General features: G+C 36.8%; 2 long non-coding RNA genes across 2 annotated transcripts in view; one reads left to right on the top strand and one right to left on the bottom strand.

The window, feature by feature from the left end:
- LOC119156157 overlaps positions 1-18,829 on the top strand; it is a 321,003-nt gene that overhangs the window by 25,447 nt on the left and 276,727 nt on the right. The window lies entirely within an intron of this gene.
- LOC119156156 lies at positions 14,332-18,805 on the bottom strand. The gene is made up of 3 exons (XR_005106985.1): positions 18,724-18,805; positions 17,880-18,120; positions 14,332-14,798 (listed from the first exon to the last, which is right to left on the bottom strand). It is a non-coding gene; the product is annotated as an uncharacterized LOC119156156 (long non-coding RNA).

Raw genomic sequence — 18,829 nt, forward strand, 5'->3', positions numbered from 1 at the left:
TTAATTAGTGGCATTCATTATTTTTGATAATCTAGTAGCTGAAAAGTAGTTTATGAAGATGGCCTAATCTCTCTTAATGTCTCTGTTGGTATCATGGACATTTCACTTCTCTTTCTAAATGAAATCTTTCTTGCTTACACATTCTTAACCTGCTCAAGCATTGAAAGCCAATAAACTACAGATTCTCTTAATTTAGAGTTGCTGAAGTTGCTGAACAGAAATACTTTCAATTTGATATTACTTCCATGATACAGGAAGCAATACATGAAAACCCAGACAAAGCATTTCAGAATATGGACTGAAGATTTGATTTGGCTTTTTTCTCCTTTAAGAGAAGAGTGTGGAAGACTTAGGGACGATACTCTTACATGTCAAATCTTGGAGGAAAAAAATAATCAGATTTTTGCATCTCATCAATATTATCTCAAGAACAGGCATAGAAAACCTTAATTAAAGTCCCCCTCTACATGTGAAAGAGCATAAACCTGACTCTCTTCTAAATGGAGTCAATGAGAAAATTCAGACTTAATAGGGGATTAGGGTCAGTCCAGTAGCATCTAAATATCACTTAGCTGTCATGCATCTTAAATATTGTACATTAAAGTGTTTTGCAAAGCAGGTAAACATATTTCCTCTGTCCTATAGCTGGTATAGGTAAAGCAAACTGATGGCAAGTGAAGTGGGACAGTATCCTCTGTAGTACACCTGACATAATAAGAGCTTCTTCACATCTTACCTACCCTTACACCTTTCCTGACTGTTGGTGCAAGAATGAAGATGAGTCTCACCCACCCTTTCTTTGCCATGAAGTAATCCCACTACAGATTTTTTTTTTTTTTATCAAAGTAAAGTGAGATAAAAAGATAATGCAGTTTTCAAAAAGGAAATAAAAATGTTAAGCTTGCTGCTTTAAAGATCCCTTACCAGAACAGGCTTGGTCTATCCTAGCTCTGTTTTCTGTTGTTAATCATTTTACTGTAAGCATATGATGTACAGTGATACCCTACGTAAGTAATTTTAAATAGACTAAATTTGGCTTGACACATAAAAATTAAACTATTGTTGCCAATTGAAAATCACAAGACTAGAGAAATTCAGAGTTTCGAGAATTTTCAGTTGTTTAAGTATTATTGCTTTCAGACTGCATTAAGTTCTGAAATGAGTCTGAAACAAATTAATTGTGCAAAATGCAAGGTAAATATTCCATTAATTTTCCCAATGTGGTACAAAATAGAAAGATGAATGTAAAGCAGTTATTCTGCCTTTAGTATGTGTATTGCATAAAGTGCAACTTCCTGCAAAATGACTTTAACCTGCTCAGAGCATAGAATTTTTGCTGCCTGTACGATGAACTTCATGGCAGAGAAGCAAAAGTAATTTCCCTAATGACTGGTTGAAAATCTTGAGATCTGCAGAGCATCCACTTTTTATCACTAGCAAAGCATACACAGTCTCTATCTGCCTATTTATGACACTGCAGTATATGACAAAGACTACCGCATCATGCAGTGTTGAAACAAAAAGCACATGTCAAAACTCGAGTAGGAATCTTTGAAAGGTCTCTTGAGGAAGAATCGTTCTCTTTTGTAACACAGCCTTGCCCTGAAAATGTCTCTGTAAAACGTGTCCAAAGGACTTATGACACTTTATCTAGTCCAAATGCCCTCACATTTATTCTCAAATACATTTAAGTGCATGGAAGCTTTTGAATTGCAGGTGTGGTTATGAGTAGCTGCTAAAATCTTGTGTTTTAAAATAGATTACAACACAGTTTGATTACTGCAACTGCCTCACTGTCATGTCTCCCGTTGGGCTTTCCCTGCCCTCCTTTCCCTTTTCCCTTTGCCATTTCATTTTGCACGGGTGAAGAGCTGGTGTGCATGCTGAGGGCTTTGCGATGCCAGATGAGGTCGCAAAGAAGACAGCTGTCTAGTTTGGGGAAAATAATTTCTGTTCTGTGTTACGGAATGTGGAATGGCAGTGTTTTTTCAAGGGGGCAGGAAGATAGGGCTAGTCCTCTTTGTGCCAGGCCCGTTGAGGAGCACAGATCTAGAACTGATAGCTCTGATGAGTTTTATAGTATGTTGGTAGAGCCTGTTCCAGTTCCTATTGATGTCGATGCAAAAGTTTCCTTTAATTGACTTGAGGTAGGATTAGACTGTTAATGAGTAGGTCCCTGAGTGTGTTTAGAATGTGTGCAGTTAGTAACCAGCTCTGAAGGAACATCTGTGTTGGTCTACAATGTTCTTTAATACGTCTTTGTAATCGTAATTTGAAGCACTAGTCTTCACTAGTGCTTCAAAAGCTTCTTTCTTTCTTTGTTGTTAGAAGACCAGGTTTAAAAGGTGCATCAGCAGCATTACACGTTCTCCATGAGCTGTTTATGCTCTGTCACTCGTTATACCTACATACAAATCTAAACCAATAGTTGCTATTTCTAGGGAGTGTGAGAGACAATAAATAGCTGTGTACACTCCCACTGTATCGTGTTTCTGTGAAACACAAGCTAATTACTTCAAAGTTTAAAACCTGTTCTCCTAGAAACTATTGCTCTTTTATTCCCAGAAGTATAATGGCATCATAGTTTATGAACAGCATTGTCACTGATGATCTACCTGTCCTTATTTCGGTATCTGTGGTGTGGAGTCACAGATAGCCACACGCATAGCTTGTGTGAGTGGTAAATGTAAATCAATAGCAAGTACTCTGGGTGATAAAATAGGAAGTTCAAGTTCATACGACAAGCCAGTGCTAATGCAAATCGTTTTAGTGTATTTCACATGAGACATTAGGTTGGTATTTTTGCTGTTTATCTCTAGTCCCGTCAGCTGGAAAGTTCCAAACTGATGAACTGTTTTTGAAAGAATATGAATAGCTTTTGTGCTGTGGCCAGTATTTCTCCCATCGATAATACTGTAACTAATGCCTGTGTCTCTGTGTGTGTAGTGGCTGAGAGCATAGCTGACTTCCTACAAAATTTTACTTTATTATCAGTATTTAGCCTCATTAATTTATAAAGTACTGCAGAATACCTTGTGTATGAAAGGAGCAGGGGAGCACAAATTTAATTCTCTGTGCTGCCTATGTACATATACACAAATCATCAGACCCATCAGTACTTCTCTAAAGTATTTGTAAATGTTATTTTAAATAAACATTTAGCTAGTTCATTATTAAATCTTTATATAAATTTCATCTTCTATAACATGTTAAAATCTTTAGAATTCAACAGCATGTCTTAATACTTGTGCTTGGCTAATGTTTTACATTTATAGGAGTTTTAAAAGGCAGGTGCAATGTGACATATCACAAGAAGCAAATTAAACTCTTGTAAAGCACAGCTGGAATGCTAAAAATGTGTATTTGTAATTTAAATATGTGACACCATCACACTGTAAAATCAGTTCATAATTAGAAAACATCTGTTTTTTCCCAATATGATGTCTAATAGTATATTTAAATAATTTAGAATGCAATAAGGAGGGGGGGGGGGGGGAGTCAAGCTATAGTAAGTGATTCAGGACATTTCTTTTGTTTAAATGTCCTCTTCCAGATCTTTAAGTAACCCATCATTTTGAAGCTAATTCTTGGTTCACATTATAATCACCATTGATGAAATACATATGCCAAACATATGTGCTGTTATGACCTTATTGTCAGTCAAGAAACAGGTTTTGTAGATGCTATTGTTAAGAAGGATTTACGCACTGTCATGCTGCTGGGTTTTTTTCCTTTTTGATTATCAGAGAACTGTGAGTCAAATAAAAGTTGATTATTTTAACAGTGAAATTTACATGAATACATATATATATATATAGTAAACACAATGATGTCTGAAGAGTTCATGATATCTGGAAACATACTTAAACTAGATTAAATACTGACTTAAAATATACTGGTATCAATTCAAGTTTAACTAATAAAGTTTGAACAAAACCACAACTTCTCAAATGAAGTTAACATGGTAGATTAGCCACACATCTGTCATCGGTGTTTACGTAGGAGGTATTTATATTGGTGTGATGAAAATCCTAATACGGATGTTTTTATCCTGCCTGAAGTGTGCAAGCAGAGCATTCCACTAGTTTATTGGCAGTAAACTATATAACCCTTCTTTTGCCATTGCCTAAGCATCTATTTAAGATAAATAGAGGCCATACATTCCTGAACAGGTTTTGTGTTCTTTTTTCACGGGCATACATGTATAACTGCTTGAAAGTCTTCGCACATACTTGACAATGCCTAAAAAGCACACCAGGCACAGTAGTACTGTTCACAGAGATTTTTCAGCTCAGTAGCTGGGCAGTGGTGTTAGTAAATACTGTGCCATCCATCTATCAACTCTTCTCTGGGATGTGAATGTCCTGGAGAAAAAAATATGTTTGGTTTATGTGCTTTCCATTTTAAATGAAACTAATTTTTGCCCTGGAAATGAGGGAAAAAATCGAAAACCAACTTTTTGAGGGCTAGAGTACATAAAGTTAATGTGCTGCAGTTTACATGCGTCTCTCTCAATCGTCTTTTTATCAACCTTTGCTGCTGCAGCCCACCACAAGCTTTTCATCAGTTTATGCATTGTGCGCCAGGGCAAATAATGACAGAATATCTAGCTAAAGAAGGGGTACTTAATCAGCAATCAAGATTCAATTTGTTTTAATTTTAGCAGGTGTTTGTGAGGTACATTGATGGGAGAGATAATATGTACTGCTTTCATTAGCTCTCTTGTTTTTGTGCTTGAACATTTAAGAGCCAGATGTTCGGAGGTGAGCTGATCAGAATATTAAGTCTCCAGAGGTTGGTTTCCATAGTGTTTTACATTCCTTTCTTTATCTCCCTCAGTTCACCCTGAGCTATGAGGTGCAAGTGCTCGCAATGACAGACTACATCTCTGCTTCCTATTCAACTAAAGCTTTAGATTAGTCTAATTCTCTCTTTTTTTTTTTACAAGTCACAACACAAAACCTAAAAAAAAAAAAAACAAAACACCCAACACCACAGAAAACAACTCTGTTCTAATAATCTGCAATTAATTCTTGGTCCTTGGGTCAGATTCATTTCTCACTTAGAAACAGTTTAGTTGATAAAGCTCTTCCATAAATTATTTGTTTAGTAACTGGTGTATTGCCAGGATGTTTTCCCTCAGTAAAACGATGGAACTGCCATTAGTTGGTAAGCTACTGACTCCATCATCTTCTTAAGGTAAACACATAATCTAGATAATTTCTCTGTTTTGGGGAAAAAAGAAGCAGCTGTAATACCAGAACGCCTGAACATGAGAGGGGACTGCAAGACGGACATTGAGAGCAGCTTCAGTCAATAGGTGTTCCTTAAGAGAAAACATACAGGCTATATTTGAATATCACAGGATTTTTATGACACAAGGGCATTGAAAGAATGCATTAGAATAGACAATAGGATCGCAAAAGAAAGGCAGCTTAACCTTTTGGTTTATGCTTTTAGCCTGATAGGTAACATCCAGCCGCCCTGGCTCAGTAGCTGCTGCAATAATAAGTTGATATCCTCCTCTGTAATAAACTTTCCCCATGTTGTGATTATGATTTCTTTTAGTACAGAAAAACAAACCCAGAAATGAAGAGTTAAATAGAACCACCATTGGCAAATGTGATAGTGTTTTCCCTTACTATTAATTGTTCTCTGTTTACTTTGATGCTCAAAGATTGCCCTGTTTTACAAGCATATTTTCTTAATTGTGTCACCTTGTACTGTAAGTATGTCAGAGGGGAAACATTTGCAAGTGATTAGATATGGACCTTTGTGTCACCAAATGTATGAGGTACATACCCTTATAGGATATAATTGTGATCTTTTAATATGCGGCCATTGACCCGGACTTGTTATTATCTATTATAGTTTATAATAATGTATCTCTTTATGATTAAATGATGATGCCTGGCAGAACACTATGATTAGCATTTCAGTTATTTATAGATTATGTCAGAGCAGTAATAAACATAAAATGCTGTTAATGTGTGGCTAATGAAATCTGGACATGAACAAGTTTATGAATTGATATAATTCATTTGAGTGTTCTAACTGAGCTGCTGGTTCTCGTCATAATTCAAAAGCTTAGCAGGGTTCACCGATTAGGTGGTAGACTAATTTGCTACAAAAAGTCAATGGGTTTTCATCGTCTTGGGCTATCATACACAGCATGGCTGATTGCATAAGGACTATACAAAGTAATTCTCATAAATATATTTATTAAGCTTAATATGTTTTGTGAGGTTAGGATGGAATCAGCTAGTGCACAACATATGTGGAACAAAATCACAGTGTGTTAGATACTAAAAAGATATGTTCAGTAAAATCATTCAGGACCGGATCGATGAGGGAGTTATTTGAATTTTAAAAAGTGAGCAATTCAATATCAAATATAAATGAGAACCATAAAGAATGATACAGATGATTGACTGAGTGTGCTCGACGTTTATTTTACTTTGGCATCATAATTTCATTTCATGCTACAAATACAGTTTTAAACTAAGGTTACTTAGCACTGAAATAGCTGAGCATATTTGCAGAGCTAATGGCAGTGCTGCTTTCCCCTGGCTGGATAAAACTGAGTCACATCTCATGCTGGAGTACGTGTTTCTACTTTCTTCAACCCTGTAGTATATTGACTGCTACCTATCTTTTTATCGCACTGTCTTTTGATACCAACATATTACTGAGTCGTGATCACCAAAAAAGATGGTCCTAGCCTTTATAGGCTGTCATTTTGGGTTTTCTTGAACAATGTAGTGTATTGGATGTAATTTCCAATTTGGGATCTTTATTTTTCACCAGACTTCATCAGTTCCTTGGTTTCTTCCTCCCTTTCCCTGTGACAGCATCATTCGAGCTCTCCCATTCTTTACATTCTTGCGTCAGATCCACCATTGGTTTAATCAGGGTTGAATTCATGAGCAGAATCCATTACGCTACTCAGGAATGCTGTTCTCTGGAAGTACTGGGCTAACTTACATTGCTGTATAATTCACTTTTTTTTTTTTTTCAGTATCTTTACCTCCTCTAAAGTGCACTCTTCTAGAACCTTTTTTTTTGAACATTTATGCATAAACTGAGTACACTCCTTCATGAAGAAAGGTAATCTGTTACGGCCTTATATAGAAACTCAAATACATTAGAAAACCACATAGATAAGGTAAATAGCTGAACCTTTTGATTTATTTTTAATGCTAACATGTATAGTGGAATTTAACAAAAAATATTAAAGATCTTAAAATATTGTAAAGAAACAAGCACAAACAATCAGAAATGATTTAGTTGTTGCTTTTCTTATTAAAGAAACTAACAGGATTAGTTATGAGATGATGACCATAGGACAGTCTTGTTAATAATAACATTATTCACAAAATTGTCAAGTTTTTCTTCTTCTGTTTTAAAAAAAGCTATGTAGTTATTAAAAGGAGACAGGGAAGCGCTGCTTGAGAACATGGCTGTATGGTTGTATAATAATTTCTTGTTACAACAACAGTCCAAATAGAACCCTTTTATATTCTCCTCTCACATTTGTATCTTGACCCAACACGTGATCCATATGAGGCCCTGCACTTTAATCTTCACTATCAGGTTTTTCCTCTGTTGCTTCCCAATATCATTCACATTACACGCATTCTTTCCTTGCATTACATAAATCTTTGTCTTGTCCCTACAAAAAAAAAAAAAAAAAAAAAAGACTTATGTAGTCATAAACCACAGACCCCACTCACTCCTCTCCCTCTTCCCAATGGTTGCTTTAGAGCTCCTTGAGAGATTTAGAAACAGATTCATAACATTTTTCTAAAGATGTTTTAAAGGAAAATATTAAAGATGCAGTTTTAATGCCCCCATGTATGTTATCTCCTCTGGAATGTGGTGTGTGTGGACTAAGGTGGAATCCAAACGTTGTAACAGTGCTTCAGGCTCTAAGCAGGTCATCAGATGTGAACCCCCAGTTTATGCTGATGTTTGGGAACACTACATTGGTGATGCAGGAGGTGACTCATCTGCTGAGTTAGGAGAATTCCCCAATTCATGATGAAAACCAGTGTTCTGTTCTAGGTGGCAGCTCTTTGCTTATTTGTAGTGCTGAGACTGTGGGGACTTTTAATCTTTGAGTGTCTGGGGTTGGACCTGGAGCTGTCACATGGGGATTGTGTATTCCTGTGCATGTCTACCCATCTTGTAGGGACATAATATTTGACTGGCTTTTCTTAGTGGCTTCCTGCAACTTCCCTAAGATTTGGGTGAAAGAGAAAAAAGGCTTTGTAAAGGTGTAGTAAGCTGAAAAACATGAGAAAAATTCCTAGGTTAGAAAAGTTCTTCCCCTTAGCAAAGTGTCCTTCATATAAGATCTAAAAAGACAACCTCTATCACATCTGTTTGCTGTCCGCAATATCATATTTTGTATGATTCCCCCTCCCCCCCTTATTTTAAATTTCTTCTTAGTTAATTAAAAATTCAGTTGATATTCTTTTCCTGTGTCACAAACGAGAATGCTAACATTTCATTTATAAAGTGATATGTGGTTCGACTTTTGCTCTTGATATTTTCAAGAGGCCAGTGATTAAAAAACCTATGTGGAATATGCTTTATTATTGCCCTCTCTAGGCATTGTCGCATAAAACCTTAAAGGTTCTGGTGCTAAATCCCCAAGGCAGCATTTTGATACATGCCAGATGTTCACTCATGGGAGAGATAAATGTTTAATAATTTTTGCTATTGTTACTGGTTTTACAATGTGTTATACTGCTGTGGCTTGCTAAAGCTAAAGCTCTGTTTTGTTGAAGGAACAAGCATATAGTAAGTAAGATGTTTACATTTCCATCATCCTGGTTTTGCTTAACAACATGGGAGATTTCAACCTGAAGCACAAGTAGCCCAACTCTCTCAGAGTTGACAAAAGGGTTTAGCTGTGCAATCTGAAATCTTGTTTCAGGGAAGAAAGGCTGCTAAAACCTCCAGTTGGTTTTAACGGTCTCAGACGTTGTTTGGCTGCAAGTAACAAGTTATAACCTATTTCCATAGACTGCAGCGTAGAGTAACAATAAATAAAATAAAAAGAAACAACAACCAAAAAACTTGACCAGCTATGTTTCTTTATCCAAGATGAGAAGCATTAATCCCATTTGCTGTGGTATTTGCACCTTGTAGCGCCAGTGTAATAGAGAAATATTGATCTTTTAAAATTAGACAAGTGCTAGAATTTTTAAAAATTATATTATATACTTGAGTGAATTTGATCCCTGTCAAAACAACAATACTGCCAACAAAATTACTTCATCTTTTGGAGCTAGTGGGAGCTAATGAGAAATGGGATGCATTTTCACCCCAAAATGGAAATTGTCTGGATAGAAACCTCAAAGCCTGAGGCAACAGATTGTGGCAGGTTTGGATAAAGTCTGGATTTTCAGGTATCTTCTGTGAATGCGGAGCTCTATTTGCAAATGCTGTTCCTTCTTGGATGTTTCAAGAGCCTGTGCAATACTTGATAGAGCAACGCTGCAGCATCTTTCTATGAAGACATTTGAGATCCTCCTGGGTAAATTAGTAGTTGGGTAACTGGAGCTTGAAGAATGCTGGTTACTAGTAAGTTACCTTCTTCCCTTCTCCACAAATACCTTCACTTCCCAGTCAAATTTTCCCTCTCCTTTTAGATGTGTCCCTTGTGATTGAATGGGGTCTGAAATAGTGGTGAGTGTGTTTTTCCTTGCATATCCCATATCAAGCAGGAGGAGGGGAAGAGCAAAGGAAAATTTGCAAGTCTCAAGTGATGAGACATGAGCATGTCCTAGTTAGATTGTATATGATCGCTACTCATCTCAAGGAACACTGTTATTGAGAAATGACCTTCTTTGACTAACCATTAGCGTCCTCAAAAGGATGACTTAACCCCACCCCCACCCCCCCACCCCCCAGCTTTACTTCCTTTGCCTCTCTGTTTGTCCTGAAGGGCAAGCAAGGTAACGCAAAACTGAGGATCCATCTAATTTAAGAAGGATGTTTGCTGAGCTCTTTCTGTCATGCACGTGCACTCTTTCACTTATTCACCTTTCCCATTGCATTATCTTAATGAAGTAAGCTGCCCCCATCTTTCCAGTCCACCCTTGTCTAGAACTTGTAACTGATTATTGCAGATTCCCTTAGGCTCTAGATCTTCACTGTTTAGGCACTGAAGACCTAATTCTGCTGTCCTGAATAAGGATGGCAGAGTTGGATCCACATCAAAACCAGAAAAGATTGTATGAATATAAATCTGTGTCACAGTTTTCTCTAGGTCAAGCTGATAAAAAGTCATCTTATTCTGTGAAAGGTCATTATCCTCAAGGAGTAAAAAAAAAAAAAGGAATACAGGTCAAACTGCTTTCAGAACTCAAACCTTGTTTTTAAAATGAAGGAAAAGGTTGGTAGTCTGTAAATTTTAAGTTTGGTATCCTGTGTCGTCCACAAAGTAGTCCTTGAAAATACAGAGAATTATGTAGGTTTGAAGATTAAATTAAACAATGGGGCAGGTTTTTTATAAGCAGTGACGATGCAGTTTGAATAGAGTGTATCCCAGTCCACAGTCTGATCTAACTAGTTAAATCTGTTTTTCCGTTTTGCATATATGATGACTGAGTGTATCAACCATAAAAAAACCCCAAACTGTGCTGTCGCTTGCAAGCTGGTAAAATACTCATGAAATGCACATAGAAGTAGTTTATCAGCTTTTACCTGTCTTCAGAAAATAAAACACCTTAGCTTTATTTGAATGACAAAAACCATCTATGGGTAAGTTTCTGATTCATCATTCTAAAATCCTTCATATTCTTTGTATAGATTCTGTATGAGGGAAGTATTGCACTTCAGATTAGCTGAATAATTTTCTGGCATCTTTTGCTGTATTTTCTTATATCTTGCTCCATGCTGAGTGTTAGTATTGTTCTTGGCATGATGCTTTACCTTGGAAAACATTTTAAATAGCTTTTAGGATTTGGCTAGCTATTTTTTCCAAAATGTTCATCTCAACTGTTATGTGACAGAAAAAAAAAAAAAGAAAAAAAAGTCTTGAGACGATGCAGGATTTATACAAACAAAATAATTTGCTTATTACTTTTAAATTTTTCTTTCATTTATCTTGGTATAAAATACTACAGATCCAAAAAGCAGTTAATAGTGATGGTTAAACTCTGGATATTAAACAACACAACTAATTTATGAGCTAGAGTCACCATTTGGTATATTTCTGTACATCCTATTAATGTCAATAGACATAGGCACAGTTAAACTGTATCCTAATGTCCCAACTGATGATACCTTTTATGTTGTGTTGCCAGGTAAGTTGGAACAAACCAGATAGTTTTCAGAGCGTTTTCCCCCAAGCACAGATCAAAGCTGAACAGTAGGTAGTACAGGAATTCTAAGTTTTTTTCAGTGTACTTCCTTAATTCACAATGTGTAAGCATGGTCAAATTGCTAAATAGGCTGTCAAAATTATCTTTGCAATTATTGATGCCTGAGTGAGTTAGAGAATAAAAGTAGTAGTAATAATAGTAATGGAAATAGTAGTAGTAACAATGATGATAAATTATGGCTCTTGTTCTCATGATATTTAAGTCAGGAAATTTTACTGTTACATCTGGCAAGTAATGCAAACAAAATCTAGGGACTCTTAAAGCTAGCCCCAGACCAGGCTGTTGAGAGGTGTATATTATATATGCTGTGTTTTTCTTTTTTAGTGTTCCATGTGCAAAAGAGTCATCGTTATTACCTTCCTTTTCTTAACTTACAAAATCATATAAACAAAAATATAGAAAACAATGTCTTAGCCAAAAAATAATAATGGCAGAAGTTGAAACAGCTACAGTTAATAGCAGGATTGAGTTCGTAACTTCCAGCTTTGGCTAGAGGGAGCAGAGGAACGTCATGACTTTGAGAAAATGCAATTACGAATTTCTTAACTTTTCTGAGCTAGTAGGTGGTCTTCAGGTTGCATCCAGGATCCTCCTGTCCCATCTCATGGAGGGACTTTCCTGTGGAGGGTGCTCAGAAATAGAGGGGCTACAAGATGACTGCCAAAGGGAAGGGAAAAAGAGGCAAACAAATGGGGAAGCTACTTGTCTTTGAATAGTTATCTCCAGAGAGTGTTTTAAATGTAACTTAGCTCTGCCGTTTAATTTTGTATGTCTTTTTTGGCTGAACTCTGAAGTCATTATAGATTCAAATGCAAAGACTACATGGCTATTTAGAACCCCCAAATCATGGGAAGTGATGGTGAGTTCAAGGATCTGGTAGGTCCGTCTTCAGACTGATGATCATCTCAGAATTATATATAAATGTGGTACCTCTCCTTTCCATTTATTCCAGTTCCTGAAATCCTTTTTCTTTGCACTTACACAGTGGTCATGAGGTTGAGTCCCTTGCAGTAGCAAAGAATGATGTAATGGACATCTGAAAGAGAGAGAGGCATGAAATGTAATAGGAATTAGGTGATAGGAAGTAGCAGGAAGGTGAGGCTGGCATGGCTTGAGTTTAACGATAAGGAATACTGTCATAGTGGAAGTAGCGAAAGTGATTAAAATATAAGCACAGGCAAGCCAACAATTACTTTTTTAATTCAGGATTTTTAATTCGATTTCAGTGTTTGGATATAGTGAGAACTGTAGAAATGAATTTCAAGTATTTGAGTTGTCAATAAGTGTGTTACTGTTCTTAATGTTAGAATAGGCGCAAATGCTATCTTTTGTTTTTGTCAGCCCTAATATAGGAATCACTTTTTCTGCAGTGGACTGATTTTTTTTGGCTATCCACTACAGCTATCCACTGAGGATAAGAGCCTGTAGAATCTAATACCTTTGGTGTTGTAGCTATAACCAACAAACTACCAAACATTTAGGAGCTGATATACAAAACGGAGAGTAAATGGCAAGTGGAAATTAGTTCACATTCTTAAAGAATGGTATAATAATTGCTCCTTCCATAATTCTTTTCTCCTGTTTCTTTTAGTGTTAGGAAGACAGGATTTTATATGTATTAAATATGTTATAGGACAATTACCTCTGTTCCAACCAAGCCTGAGTTGATAATTGTGCTGTAATGTATTATAGCATACAGAGACCTGAGCTAGCTTTTCCTTCCTATATGGAGATCTTTATAATTATGTTAATTAATAAATAATAACTTTTGATAGAGAGAGAGAATAACAGCAAGGTTGCAGTTGGTAGGTACCATGGGGCTATTTCAGCTGGGAGATGCCTATATTTGGAACATTAAATTTATCTTAACAACATTTTTTGTGGGTTTTTTATAACTTACATTTTTCTTCCATATATATACAAATAAGCACGCACATATAAAAAAAGCTATGCATTTACACACTCATTATACACAGAAGCAGACAGAGAAGGGAGGAGAGCTACAATAGATTATGTGTGCTATAGACCTACATAAATGGGTTGTGGTCTTAACATAGCTTCTCCTGATTACTGGCAAAAAACTAATTAGGTTTTGTCATTTATTCACTTGGAGTTTTGTCTCACTGAAACCTTGCTACTCTATTTAACCTACTTCTAGTCTGCAAATATCTGCTGCCATGTTATGTTATGCTTTTTTGCTTAAATTAACTCCTGAATAATACAGCATAGCACATACAGGAGAATGAAAAGTTTTCACATTTTTAATACAAGACTGATTTTATTATATTACTAGAGAAATAAGTTAGATTGCTCTTGCAGTCTCAATAAATCACACATGAAGTCTTCTTTTTTCTAAATTAAATTTTTATTTAAATAAAAGTGTTATGTTTGTATTTGAACTGACAGCTAAATCTGATAATTAGAGTGCATGAAGTTGGCTTTGATTGGCATTGTAATTGGATTGTCATTGGGCTGAAAACCTATTATCTTTGGATCATGCCCCATGAAATCTGTTGAAGAAACTTTGCTGCCAGTCATTAAAGCCACCATCTTGGCTTACAAATTAGGTTTGAAAGGCTTTTTACCACTGGGAATGTAATTTAAACCACTGCAATTGCACTCCCATTAATTAAAATTATATTAAAATTATGGTTCATTTTCTAAATATTTTTTTCATATTTTATTAGACATACTTATTACTAAATGCTTAACAAATTACATAGCAGAGCTAGTAAAATTATATTTTAAGATAATCCATCATTTCAGCACATGCTACTCAGCATTAGTGGAATTAGTCAGTGTGTTGATCATTAAAGGATACACTATTTATGTTTTTCATTACTGATTTTCAATAAAAATACAATATAATTATAAACCACTTTAAAAAAAATCCACTGAAAATTATAATTAATGCTAGTAGAAAATTTAGACAGAATTGCTTTGAAGTGAACTTAGTTTATTGGACTGTTTTCCATATGTATTTCTTTTTTCTCTTTAAGTCACAGTTGAACATATTAAGCTGTATAGACGCATGAACAGGACAAATATTTTTTTCCATGTAACACAAAATGAGAGTTATGCTGTGAACTGAGTTGATAATAAAGAATATAGGGTTGTGACCTGTGCGGGTTTTGTCATGAGAGTTCAGCAATGATTACTTTTCAAATTGCTAGAACTTTGCCCTGCAATATAAACATATAAGCAGAAAAAATCATGGGAGGATCTTCAGCAGCTCTTGGGTGGCTTCATGTAGCTGCTGGAGGACCGGTGCTGCCTGCACACCAGGCACGGCCATGCCATGGCCTTGGCTCTCTTCATGGGGATTTTGGTTTAAACGGGGTGTCCAACATGAGTCAGTTCTTGCATCCAGTCATCAGCCATCCATCCATCCATCCTCCGCATCTGCAGTACATGAAACTGGTCGTTCTAACAACTCATACAATATTTGTTGACTCTCTTTTATCTAATTGTAGTTTTTATATAAAGCATTGATAATATTTCAAACTGTATTTATTAAGCAGACAGATGATTCTTTTAGCAGAGCAACATTTCTAAGTATGTTCCAGTAAAACCGAACCATAGATATCAAACTAGAGCGGGAGGCCAACTGCGTCTGACTCTAGTATGAGTGAAACTTCTGAAATCTGTGTTTCCAAACATTCTCTTTCTAACTACTATGCTGTAGTGGTTATTTTATATTACTTCTTATAAATTACAAGTGCATTCGTTTATCATTGCCTTTAGGACACTGCATTAGGACACTCCTTTTCCGTGAGGTGCAATCAAAGTGCATGGATCTCCAGTCTGGGTGCAGGTCTGCCTTGGCTTTGCAGTAATCTTGCAGCACTACTTGGAGTTCTCTATGTGGATTTCTCTTTTTTTTTTTTTTTTTTTTTCGGTTCCTGCATGAGGTACTTCATCCAAAGAAGTACCTCATTGCTCAGCAAGTTAAGGCCTAGAAATTCACTTCTTTTAAGGTTATGATTCCCCACTTGATAAACCCCAGTGGGATTCCATCTGAAATCCCTGGAGTGCTTTAGACTCCCCATGCTACTACCTCTTTAGTCTGTGAAACCACTGAACTCCTTTAAAAGTACCATTTTCAAATGAAGCGTATATATTTAGACTTGACTTCAGCTGTTCCCAGGTGTGAATTTGCTTACTCTGTACTGCTTAAACATTGTTCTATGTATGAAGAAATTCTACATTTTTCCTCCTAAGAGGATCTTATTTTGATTTATGTGGATCCAAAGTCAACTTTTATCTTGTAAAGTAAACATCAGAGCTGTAAGAAACTTCAATATCCCTAGTTTAAAAAAAGGGAAGTCCTGAACTGGGTTTGGAATGTTTCTGTCTGGCTTTTACATCAGTGAGGATTGGGATGATGTTCTGTAAAATGAATAGTTAGGGATTTCAGAGTCATTAAATAAATAGTTGTTTACCTGACCTCCCTGTGCTTTGATTGACCTCTGTCTTTAGGTCCTCCTACTTAACATACTCATGTGTACACCGATAATGCAGCTCTGGAGAATATTCCTTTGCATTCAACTGATATTTAAAAAAATAGGAAACTTCAAAAGTTTGGGATTTAATGTCAACATGTCAGTGTTTGGTGAGACTACAGTGTACTTTTGTTGGTGTAGATCTGAGGCAAATAAAGGTATACACTTTCAGAAAAAGAAGAGGATGAACCATAAATGCCTCTTTCATTTTAAGAGGTATTGCATGAAATCTGTGTGTCTTGCTGAGATGAGGAACTAGTTTACAGGTCTTCTTTCTCCTTCAACATCATCCTTATTACCAGGCTAGAGAAGAAGGTTGCTTATTGCTTTCTTGCTATGTTTCTGTGTGTCACTGCCTCCATTTCAGTGGCCAAGAGTGCCCTGTGGCTTTGAACTTCCTCAGTTTGAGGAAGGCACTGGATATAGATTTTTTCCTCTCTTTTTTTTTTTCTTCCCCCTCCCACCCCGTGGTAAAGGTTATTACTGAAGAGGTGAGTTACTGCAGTTTCTGAATGCAAGAAAGGTTGAACTAGATGGTCTTTTGAGGTCCCTTCCATCCTGGACTGCTCTGTTAGTCTATGAAGAAATCACAGTTCTTTTATTTGCACTGAACTCACCAGTATAGGTTAAATACAGCCAGATTCAGCCCTGCACAAGATTTGGGCTAAGAGAGACCTCGTGAGTAGTTAATTAAAATGAAGTGTATTGTGTATGGACAGTGAGAGGACTCTACAGGGAAGCAGTATTAGGGGAGAGAAGACATGGGACACAGGGCTGGCAAATGTTTGCTAAAATTTGTGTGGCTGTTATTCTTGAACATAGACATCTAAATTGCACTAAAATCTAACATCAGGTTAATTTTCTCAGGTTCTGTAGCCTTCTTCACTTAACATGTTTAATGTAATATATGATGCATTCCACAAATTCTGTAATAGAATATGAAATTTAAAAAACATGCAAATTCCTGGGAATATTTTGTTCAGCAGCGCTTTGCAGAGACCCATGTTATTGTGGTTAATGCACATGAATTTCTGGTTTTAGCTGAAACAGTTAAACATATTTATTTTTCGGAGTAATTTTTTGGGGATAGAAGTCTTTTAAATACTGGTTGATTATTCCAGTAGTTAATCAATTAATAAAGGAGAGCTGGCAGGATCAAAATGATTGGCAGATATTCCTGGAATGAAAAGTATAGAATGTAAAAATGGCAGGTTTCTGAACAAAAAGGAAAAAACCCCAACATTAGAAAGAGGTTTACCAATGCAGATTTGAGTGACAGTGAATCTGGCATTTCTTCTAAATTAAAAGCACCTTTTTTTCACTATTGTTTAAGATGGGCAGAAGTCATGCTGCTTCTGAGTACTGCAGAGCTAACTCCTCTGTTTCTGTAAGGTACTGGGAATAGATCAAACCACTGGAAGTGGTTTAAGCACATGCAAATCCATTGAAGTTACTGACACTTTCATCTGCTTATTCAGCAGCTGGGTTTGGCCCACTGACTCTCAAAAAAAAAAGTTATTTCTTTACTTTTTTAAGTTCAGCCTTATCATTTCTGGTGCAGGTTTCGTTTTATTACGTCACGACTAATTATCCCAGCTCACTTTCCAGTAAGATACTAACTTGTCACTTCAGTTTTTCTCAGGTTTTAGTTTTCCTATTCTGTATCTTGAAGAAATCTTATCTCTGTAATCCACTGTCACAAAATATTAGTCTGCAAGCTTGGTGGCAGCTGGAAGAAAAATAAAAATTTTTAACTCACAAAAGAGAAAGGTAACAGCAACTGGCAGTGCTTTGGAAACCAGTCTCCCTGGTTTTTTTTGGTTCAACTGTTCAGTTCACCTTAAAAAACCCAAACCCACTCCAGCCTTGCTCTTCTCCCTTCACATCAGTCACAGAAGATAAGTGACTACCTCAGTGGAGAACTGGCTGCGTGCCCGTTCCCCACAAACAAACTGGAGATTTAACTTCCTCGCTTGCATACCTGAGTGACAGTTTGTATCGTTTGCAGTAAGGCACCGGGGCACTGTGAGCTGTTAGGGCTGGAGGGAGAGCTCAAAATGGGAGGGAGCGCTAAAGCTGAATGTGGCCATAAATGCCGATGTGTGGAAAAGGTACCGGGTCAGGCGGTTGGAGGTCAGTTTCCAGCTCTGCTGTATCTATTTGTGGGGGCAGCAGGCAAGGCAGGCAGTCTGGCCGTGCCTGTGTTAAGAACAAGCAAGCATCTGTAAAAATGGCATAGTATTAGTGCTTTTATCCCATATTTTGTCTTTCTCTCATGAAGAATGTTGTTTAATGCATAATACTAGCACTATTCCTGCCCGGAAGTTCCGGATGCAACTGCACAATAAGCAAAAATTTATTAGCAATCAAATTAAAGCACTTAGTCTGAGTTAAAAGTACATTTTATTACCTCCTTTCCTGTTATTTTTTCTTCTATTCGGTGTTACTTAGATTCCCTACATTAAGCTAATATTTACTCTTCTTGCCACAGAAGAGCAGCAGAGTAAATAGGATTTTGTATAAGGAAGCCAGTGGAGTTAAACAAACAAGAAAGTGGCCAGTTGTAACCTTTTCTGTGTGAGCCTCGGCATCCCCCAATGCCCGTTTTGCAAGTCCACTCCAGTGATCCTGCCTGTACTTGCTTGCACGGAGCCAGGGCAGAGCCCTTCTCTGCTGCACACAATGAGCCATATCCTCTGCTGTGTAAATTGGTCATAGTTTCACTAAGCCCATGGGAACTACAGCTATTTAAGCAAGCTGCAGATCTACCCCATGAATTGCTTCAGCATGTCTGAACTCCCCAAGCAGGGCTGTATTAAACTCACTGCAGTGTAGAAAATCGTGTGGATTCGTAACGCAGCGGACTATCTCTTTCAGGACAAAATGGTGGGTCAAATGCACTCTCTTGTGTCTGCACTGAAAATGGTAGAA

This window comes from Falco rusticolus, chromosome 12 (genome assembly GCF_015220075.1).
Source record: "Falco rusticolus isolate bFalRus1 chromosome 12, bFalRus1.pri, whole genome shotgun sequence".
NCBI lineage: Eukaryota > Metazoa > Chordata > Aves > Falconiformes > Falconidae > Falco > Falco rusticolus.